Here is a 7,867-nt window from a genome sequence, read left to right as displayed (position 1 = left end):
CTATGGCGGCACAGGATGTGTAGCACTGCCTGCGGGTGAGTTGTTCTCTTTATAATCTCTATTTCCAGCTTCTGATATGCGCTGGTTGGACCTCCACAGTCACATTGGTGGTGTGCAACAGCACAATGTGTCTGGAGGCAAGACTGGCTCTGTCAGCCTGTTTGCCCTGCCTTGTCACCACAGTGGTCTGACAGCTCCCATCAAGCAAAGGCAACCATAACTTCATTTTCAGCAAGCGGGAGCTGTTGAACAGCTCCCTCTTTCTGAAAGTGGAATTTTGATCTCTTTCCCTGCAGGCTAACACGCGTGCAGGGAAATAAATGAAAACATTGCTCCTCAAGCAGGGAGCTAGTATTTAAAGGACCTCTCTGCTTCCTTGAGCAATGCCCTTACTCAGGATGAGATACTAAAGAAATTAATTGGCAACAAACCAGAGGTCTCATTCAGAAGAGGTAATACCCTTAATAATATTCTTAGTCCTAGTTATCTATCGGACAAAACTAAACCGGACTGGCTTAGTGTGCAGAATTTAGTTTTTTTCAAATGTGGATCATGTGCAATGTGCAAATGGGTGTGGCAGGCTAAAAACGATTTTCATGATATGAGTGGTAATAGAGTGTGTATTAAATCACATATAGACTGTAACACTAAGGGGGTAATTTTGACCTTGGCGGACGGCGGAGGCCGTCCGCCAAGGGACCGCCGCTGAATGACTGCATCGCGGTCAAAAGACCGCGGCGGCCATTCAGACATTTCCTCTGGGCCGGCGGGCGCTCTCCAAAAGAGCGCCCGCCGGGCCAGAGGAAATGCCCCTGCAACGAGGACGCCGGCTCAGAATTGAGCTGGCGTAGTTGCAGGGGTGCGACGGGTGCAGTTGCACCCGTCGCGTATTTCAGTGTCTGCTTAGCAGACACTGAAATACTTTGCGGGGCCCTCTTACGGGGGCCCCTGCAGTGCCCATGCCATAGGCAAGGCATGGGCACTGCAGGGGCCCCCAGGGGCCCCGCGGCACCCCCTACCGCCATCCTGTTCCTGGCGGGAGACCCGCCAGGAACAGGATGGCGGTAGGGGGTGTCAGAATCCCCATGGCTGCGGTGCGCGCTCCGCAGCCATGGAGGATTCACAAGGGCAGTGGTAAACCGGCGGGAGACCGCCGGTTTACCCTTTCTGGCTGCGGCTGAACCGCCGCGGTCAGAATGCCCTCGGGAGCACCGCCAGACTGTTGGCGGTGCTCCCGTGGTCGGTGACCCTGGCGGTCACCGGCCGCCAGGGTCAGAATGACCCCCTAAGTTTGTAGTCTATATGCTTGTCTGTAAATGTGAGAGAATTTATGTGGGCAGTACAATACACCCACTTAAAGTGAGAATTTCAGAACACTGGAGGGCGATTAGGCAGGAAGACGAACGATATCCCATAGCCTCCCATATGAAGGTATGTGACGCACAGGGAGCTTATAAGGCATTTAGATTTTTTGGCTTTGACTATTGTGAAGTAAATCCATGGGGCGGTAATAGAGAATTAGCCCTACGGAGAAAGGAGTCTACATGGATTTTACGATTAGGAGCTGTGGAGCGGGGTCTCAATACGGATTATGAGATGGAATATTTTCCTGGTGATAAATGGAGCAATAATATGGTTAGTGAGTTAAGGATTATCCAACATAATTATTAATATTAAATATTGAGTCTATATACCATAGGATTGTCGATTGAGGAATGCACAACAATCAGACCTAAACCTGTTGAAACAATATAGGGTTCTGTCAACTTAGTTATAACCGTTAGTCAAGAGACAATATAGTCAATATAGTCAACATATAGGATTTATGGCTGAAATTACTATACGAGTAAATTTCATATTTGTTCTGCCATTTAAGATTTTTTTTTTTTTTTTTTTAGTTTTTGAAAAATTAAAAGGGCTGTCTCTAATTCGATAGAGGATTTTTTGTTATATATGGGATCAATAGCGAGGTATATGAAATAGAGACAGTCTGCCTTCTATTTCCATAGCGTCGGAACAAGGACGCAAGTACGTCTAGTCCGTTTTCCATGATAACTGGAACCGGGGCTCTTAAATATGGCGTTCTGTAGACTCTCGGCTTTGATAGCTGATTTAGGACGCACTCGCCCAGTTTATGCGACCCCCAGCAGCAGGTAAGATACGTTTTCAGCTTTACACTGTTGTGAGTGAAGCAGTTTGATTTTAAGATTATTTACTTTGATATTTTGGCCATTTATTATAGGAGACGCGATTATTGACACGAAGAATTATATACACTTAACATATAGCAACATCAATCTGAGATTGGTGAGTAGCTGGGAGGACTGAATTAATGCAACTTGTTAAATTAGTGAAGAGTATTAGGGATATATAATATCAACGTTTATTTATATATTTTGTTTTTCAGCTATAGTATCTGGACACTTATTGAAGTATTTCAGAACTTTGGGTTTTCTAAATAGTTGGACAAACAATCTAAACTATATTTGGAAGGTATTCACTCTTTCTAATTCACTCAGACAGATGTTTTGGTCTACATTTAAGGAGGTATGTGGGGTATAGTAAATGTATCACTAGTGTGGTGGTTGTTTCGTTCGGATGGGCATTCTTGACACACAACACACTATTTATATTAATTATTAATAAGATGATTTTCATATATTATGACATTACTTAGTGTTATGGAAGTGTATTTTGGCACGGTTTCCACTGTTTGTCATGGAGATGTACAGATATCACTAATAATGAGATCAGGAATATAACTAATGAACTGTATATTGATATATTACTTATGGGAATATTGTTTTAGGAGGTCCTGAAGAAATCCAGGGACACTCCCCGGATGAAACACGTGTTGATGGACAAGCTTGAAAAGATTTGAAATTCTTGGATCAGAGACTTTTTGAATTTGGGACTTTACTTTCACGAGGATACACATATTGGATCTTTGGAATGAACGTTTTCATTTGGAATAACTGTGTTTATAACTTAAGAAAGGACATTATTTTGGTTGAAATATTACTTGTTTGAATCTTTATTTAGTGACTTATGTACTGTTTTATTGTTAATTGTACACATGTGCAATACTTATTGCTAATTTTTGGATAACTTTTGTGTTATCGTGTGGGGTGTTTGGAGGGTGAAACCCTAGTGTTTGCACCGTGTAGTGTTTGTTATTATGGGCTGTCGATTTTGAGGGCAGGAGCGCCTATTACTCTTTTTCACCCCCATTTTTTCTTATCTGTTTCTGGGAATAGAATGTGGGAATTTAATTAAAAAATCAATTAATAATATTAATAATATTTGTTATATTATAATATTTATATTTCAATGCTTTCCCTAGAGTTGCACAGACTAGGATGGGAATAGTAAACTTTACCCCTTCTGAGTCCAGCGCTTTCCTTACTGTTGCACCATCTGGAGTGGGAATAGTAGATTTTACCTGCCTCGACTCCAACGCTTTCCCTACTGTTGCACAGACTGGAGTGGTAATACTATATTTTATCCCTCCTGAGTCCAAAGCTTTCCCTACTGTTGCATAGACCTGTGTGGCAATAGTACATTTTACACTCCTGAGTCCAACACTTTCCCACTGTTGCACAGACTGGAGTGGGAATAGTAAATTTGACCCATCTGTATTCCAACGGTTTCCCTGTTGTTGCACTGACTGGAGTGGGAATAGTAAATTTGAACCATCTGGAGTCCAACGCTTTCCCTACTGCTGCAAAGACTGGAGTGGGAATAGTAAATTTGACCCATATGGAGTCCAACACTTTCCCTACCTTTGCACAAATTGAAGTGGGAATAGTAGATTTTATATCTATGAAGTATAATGCAATTATTTCCAGAGTTTAACATATTTGTTAATATGTTTCAATTTCTGCAATACTAATATTTGATTACTTTATAATTGTTCTGATATATATATATATATATATATATATATATATATATATATATATATATATATACATATTTTGTTTTATATTAATACATTGGAAAAATACTGAAAAATAAAATAATCTAATATATATTTTTAATAACAGTGGTATTTTATATAATTATATATATATATATTTATATATATATATAGAGAGAGAGAGAGAGATATATTTGTATGTTTATAGAATTCAATATTAATAGTAATAAATGTTTATTGAATATACATTGTATTGAAGTTATGTATTAACACATTTAACATTTACTATTTTATGCTGTGTATTTAATAAAAATCAACATTTTTGTCCTATTTTTATGAGATTGGTGTGAACTGATATTTTTGTATTTTCCAACGATATTTGTGTCAACTATATTTTTGACATGATGTTTGTGTATTCCGATATTTCTGGGCTCAATATTATGTCACTGATCCACATAGTCAGTAGACATTTTGTGTGAGGCACGTTTCACAACTGCAATTCTTGAAGGCAACTGTAATGCATTCAACAAACTGTAAATCTTGTCACCGTTTCAGACAAGGGATCCGGATGAGGTAATAAAACCTCTCTTAGACCACAACTGTCTGAAATCGTGAACACCACCAAAACCATACTATCAGTGAAGATAGTCACTTTAAGCTGTTCAGAAACACAGCAGAATCTGGTAAGAGCAACCAATTTGGCTACTTGGGCAGAAAAGACTCCTCAAAGCCAGGAGGTTTCTATCACACCTGAGCTTGAGAAAACTGCATAACCGTCACTCAGGGCACCATCGTTATCTCTTAAACAGGAGACATCAACAAACATGTCATGGTGCCTAATTATGAGTTTGGCGGTCTTGAGGCTGCCAAACTCACAGTGGTGGTCGGAACACTGCACCCCATGTGGTCTGACCTCCACCAGTATCACAGATCCTGATGGGTTGGTGGCGGTCAGAGTCGTGGTCAGCCACGCCGGTGCTGAGTTTAGCACCACTGTGCTAATCACAACTTCCCTTTTCATGGTAGGGTCCCTGCCATGAAAAAGCTGGTGGGATGGCAGTGCTGGGGGCCACCGGGGGGCCCAGCACTGCCTACGACAATATCATGGGCAGTGCAGGGGCTCCCCTGCCAGCATCCTTAGAATGCACACTGTCTGTTATGGCAGCCAGTGCACATTGCAAAGATGCCGTGTGTGAAGGCATTGGCCTTGGCTCCCTTACAGTGCACTTTTTCCACCACACTGACCGGAGGAAAAATCATAATATGATTTTTCTGCCGGTCAGCCAGGTGTAAACGTTGCAATACACAATGTTGAGGCCGCTTGCTTGACGGCCGCCTCACCACAGCCATATTAAAGTTGTGGTGGTTCAACCGCCCAACTACTAATCAGGCCCATAGTCATTTTCATCTAAGGGGACATCTTGAATGCCAGGTCTTGGTTTGGTGCACAATTGAGTCACATGGAGACAATCATGCACAACCTCATCCTCATGGTCATCAAAGTTTTCAACAGGATTGAGCAAAAGAGTAGCAGTATTTAGTGCAGTGCAGCGTTCGATATTTACTTTCTGGGGAGCAAGAATAACTTGCCTATAGCTCATAGTGGGTCAAACGCGTACTTGAAAGATATTTGGTCTTTGTTCGCGTCAACACAATTTCCACTAAATGTGAAATAAAAATGTTCAGGGGTGACCCATAACAATACCTTTGCACTGTTCAATGCTGAAGCTGAGTGCAGCTATGGCCTTTAAACAAGCAGGCAGCGCTAATGCTAAAGGATCAAGTGTAGCAGAAAAATAAGCCACAGGTTGGTTGTCATTTCCATGCAGCTATGTCAAAACTGAGAGAGCACATACACCCCTCTCACAACAAAACAGAGAAAAACATTTCTTATAACGGGCATTCCCAGAGTTGGGGCTCGGCATAGGCTTTTTCTCATCTGTCATCCAATGTTACATATTAGACACATCCTTGTGTGTCAGCCTCTATAAAGACATTGGCCAAAAGGGAAACGTTTGGAATCCACTGGCGACAGTAGCCAACCATTCCCATAAACATTTAGAATTCTTTCTGTGTAGCCTGAGGATTTATTTGCATGATTGTTGAGATTCTTTCTTGGGAAACCTTCCTCACACCTTTTGCAGTGTGGTGACCTAAGTGAAGAACTTCTTTCTTGCAATACTGTAATTTTGCTGAGGAAACCTTATGTCCATTTCCTCCTAAGTGATGCAAGAGGGCTATTGTATCTCTCCTGCATGCTTCACTGGTGTTTGAGGTTACTAACAGGTCATTGATATACTGCACTTAGACTGAATGATAGGGCATTTTAAGGGAATGAAGATTTTTTTCAAAATCTGAGAGAAAATGGATGGTGACTCAGTATACCCTTGACGAGTTTGGCACCATGCCAAAACATCACTGCCAAATTTGAACGCAAAAAGAAATTGGCTTTCCTTGTGAGGGAGAATAGAAAAGAAGGCCTGGCACAGGTCAATGACTGTGAACCATTCTGATTCACCGGGAATGTGGAATAAAATTACTGCAGGATACCACCTGACAACATGGAATAACAATCTCATTTACTTTTCTCAGGTCTTGAACTATGCAGTACTTTCCACTGGGCTTCTGCAATCCTAGAATGGGAGAGTTACATAGACTTACAAGAATCTCTTTCGGGATACCATGTTCAATTAGACTACTTATCAGGGGTGTAATTCTAGCAATTGTCTCTGGGGTCATAACTCCTTTAATGAGTCCTAAGTCTTTTCCTGAAAAATCCCAAACCTCCAGTATAACTGTGACTTTTAAATCTTTGGGCAAATCATTACATGTCAGCTTTGAGTACAATGTCACACTAGGGTACTCCTGTACAATTTTAGAGGGCACATCTTCTTCATCATTTGTCTTCCTTTCAAATCCTCAAGGTATGCAGTTAATAGAACCGTTTAGCTTACACAAAATATCACGTTTAGCAAGTTTATGAGGTGTGAATCGCAAACCACAAATTGGTGCACTTCTTCAAATACACCTATTTTTACAGGGTCATGTTCCGTTACAGCGTTTGTTTAATGCTAATTTGCTACTCCGACAACCTGAATCCTTCTTCCTGAAAAGGACAAATTTGGCCCTTCTGCTGTTCTGACAGTGGAGTTCATAGCTCCTGTGGCAACCAAGAATGACACATCATGTCCCAAAATGTTGCCATTTACATAAGGACCATGTTGATCTACTTCCAAGGATGCAGCTAATATGCAATTCTTATCATCATAACTATCAGTTTGGAGAAAGTCCAAAAATTCATCTGCACTCCGATCTATCAGGGGATACTGTGTTGCTATCTGATTGACATTTACATTTGCGGCCTGGTTCATATTCTGTTGGGGAACAACCATTTGGTGTTACTGTGCCAATGGGGCTTTTGGTACCTGTATTTGCTGTCCTGTGGCACATTCACATTTTGTACTCAGGTCTTTGAATTTTCTGGATCTAAACTTGATTATTACTTTGTGGCAACTCCAACAATCTGCACTAGATTATTCACATTATTATAAGGACACTCCCTCCACCAATGTTGCAAGCATGACAAGGATTAGTTTTCTTCAAAGTCTGAATATCAACAACATTTCCACTCTGATCTACCTGAACTCCACGTCTTCTACCTCTGGGCTTAACAACATTTGTCACTTGCTGTGGCACACCTTGCATTCCACCAGTATTCACCATCATGAGTGGGCTCTGGTTAACTTTCGATGCAGGCTTCAATTTTCAATTGCAACTCCATTACCTTTTCCTAAAGCTTTTTGTGCTTCAACTCCAGTCATCATTGCAGTATTTTGCATACAGCAGCATCTCATCAATCCGTTCATTCTGACAGCAAATCAGGTGAAGCTGAATCATCCCACTAATGTCTGGCTTCAATCCTTGCACAAACCTAAACACAAAATGACC

The 7,867-nt window shown here is 41.1% G+C and overlaps 1 long non-coding RNA gene across 1 annotated transcript; it reads left to right on the top strand.

Annotated features, from left to right (window-relative positions):
* Positions 1 to 2,047: 2,047 nt before the first annotated feature.
* Positions 2,048 to 4,021, top strand: LOC138287827 (uncharacterized). The gene is made up of 4 exons (XR_011202288.1): positions 2,048 to 2,153; positions 2,243 to 2,307; positions 2,408 to 2,493; positions 2,810 to 4,021. It is a non-coding gene; the product is annotated as an uncharacterized lncRNA (long non-coding RNA).
* Positions 4,022 to 7,867: the final 3,846 nt, after the last annotated feature.

This window comes from Pleurodeles waltl, chromosome 4_1 (genome assembly GCF_031143425.1).
Source record: "Pleurodeles waltl isolate 20211129_DDA chromosome 4_1, aPleWal1.hap1.20221129, whole genome shotgun sequence".
NCBI lineage: Eukaryota > Metazoa > Chordata > Amphibia > Caudata > Salamandridae > Pleurodeles > Pleurodeles waltl.
The sequence above is the reverse complement of the archived record's forward strand: the minus strand, read 5'-3'. Positions and strand labels throughout refer to the sequence as shown.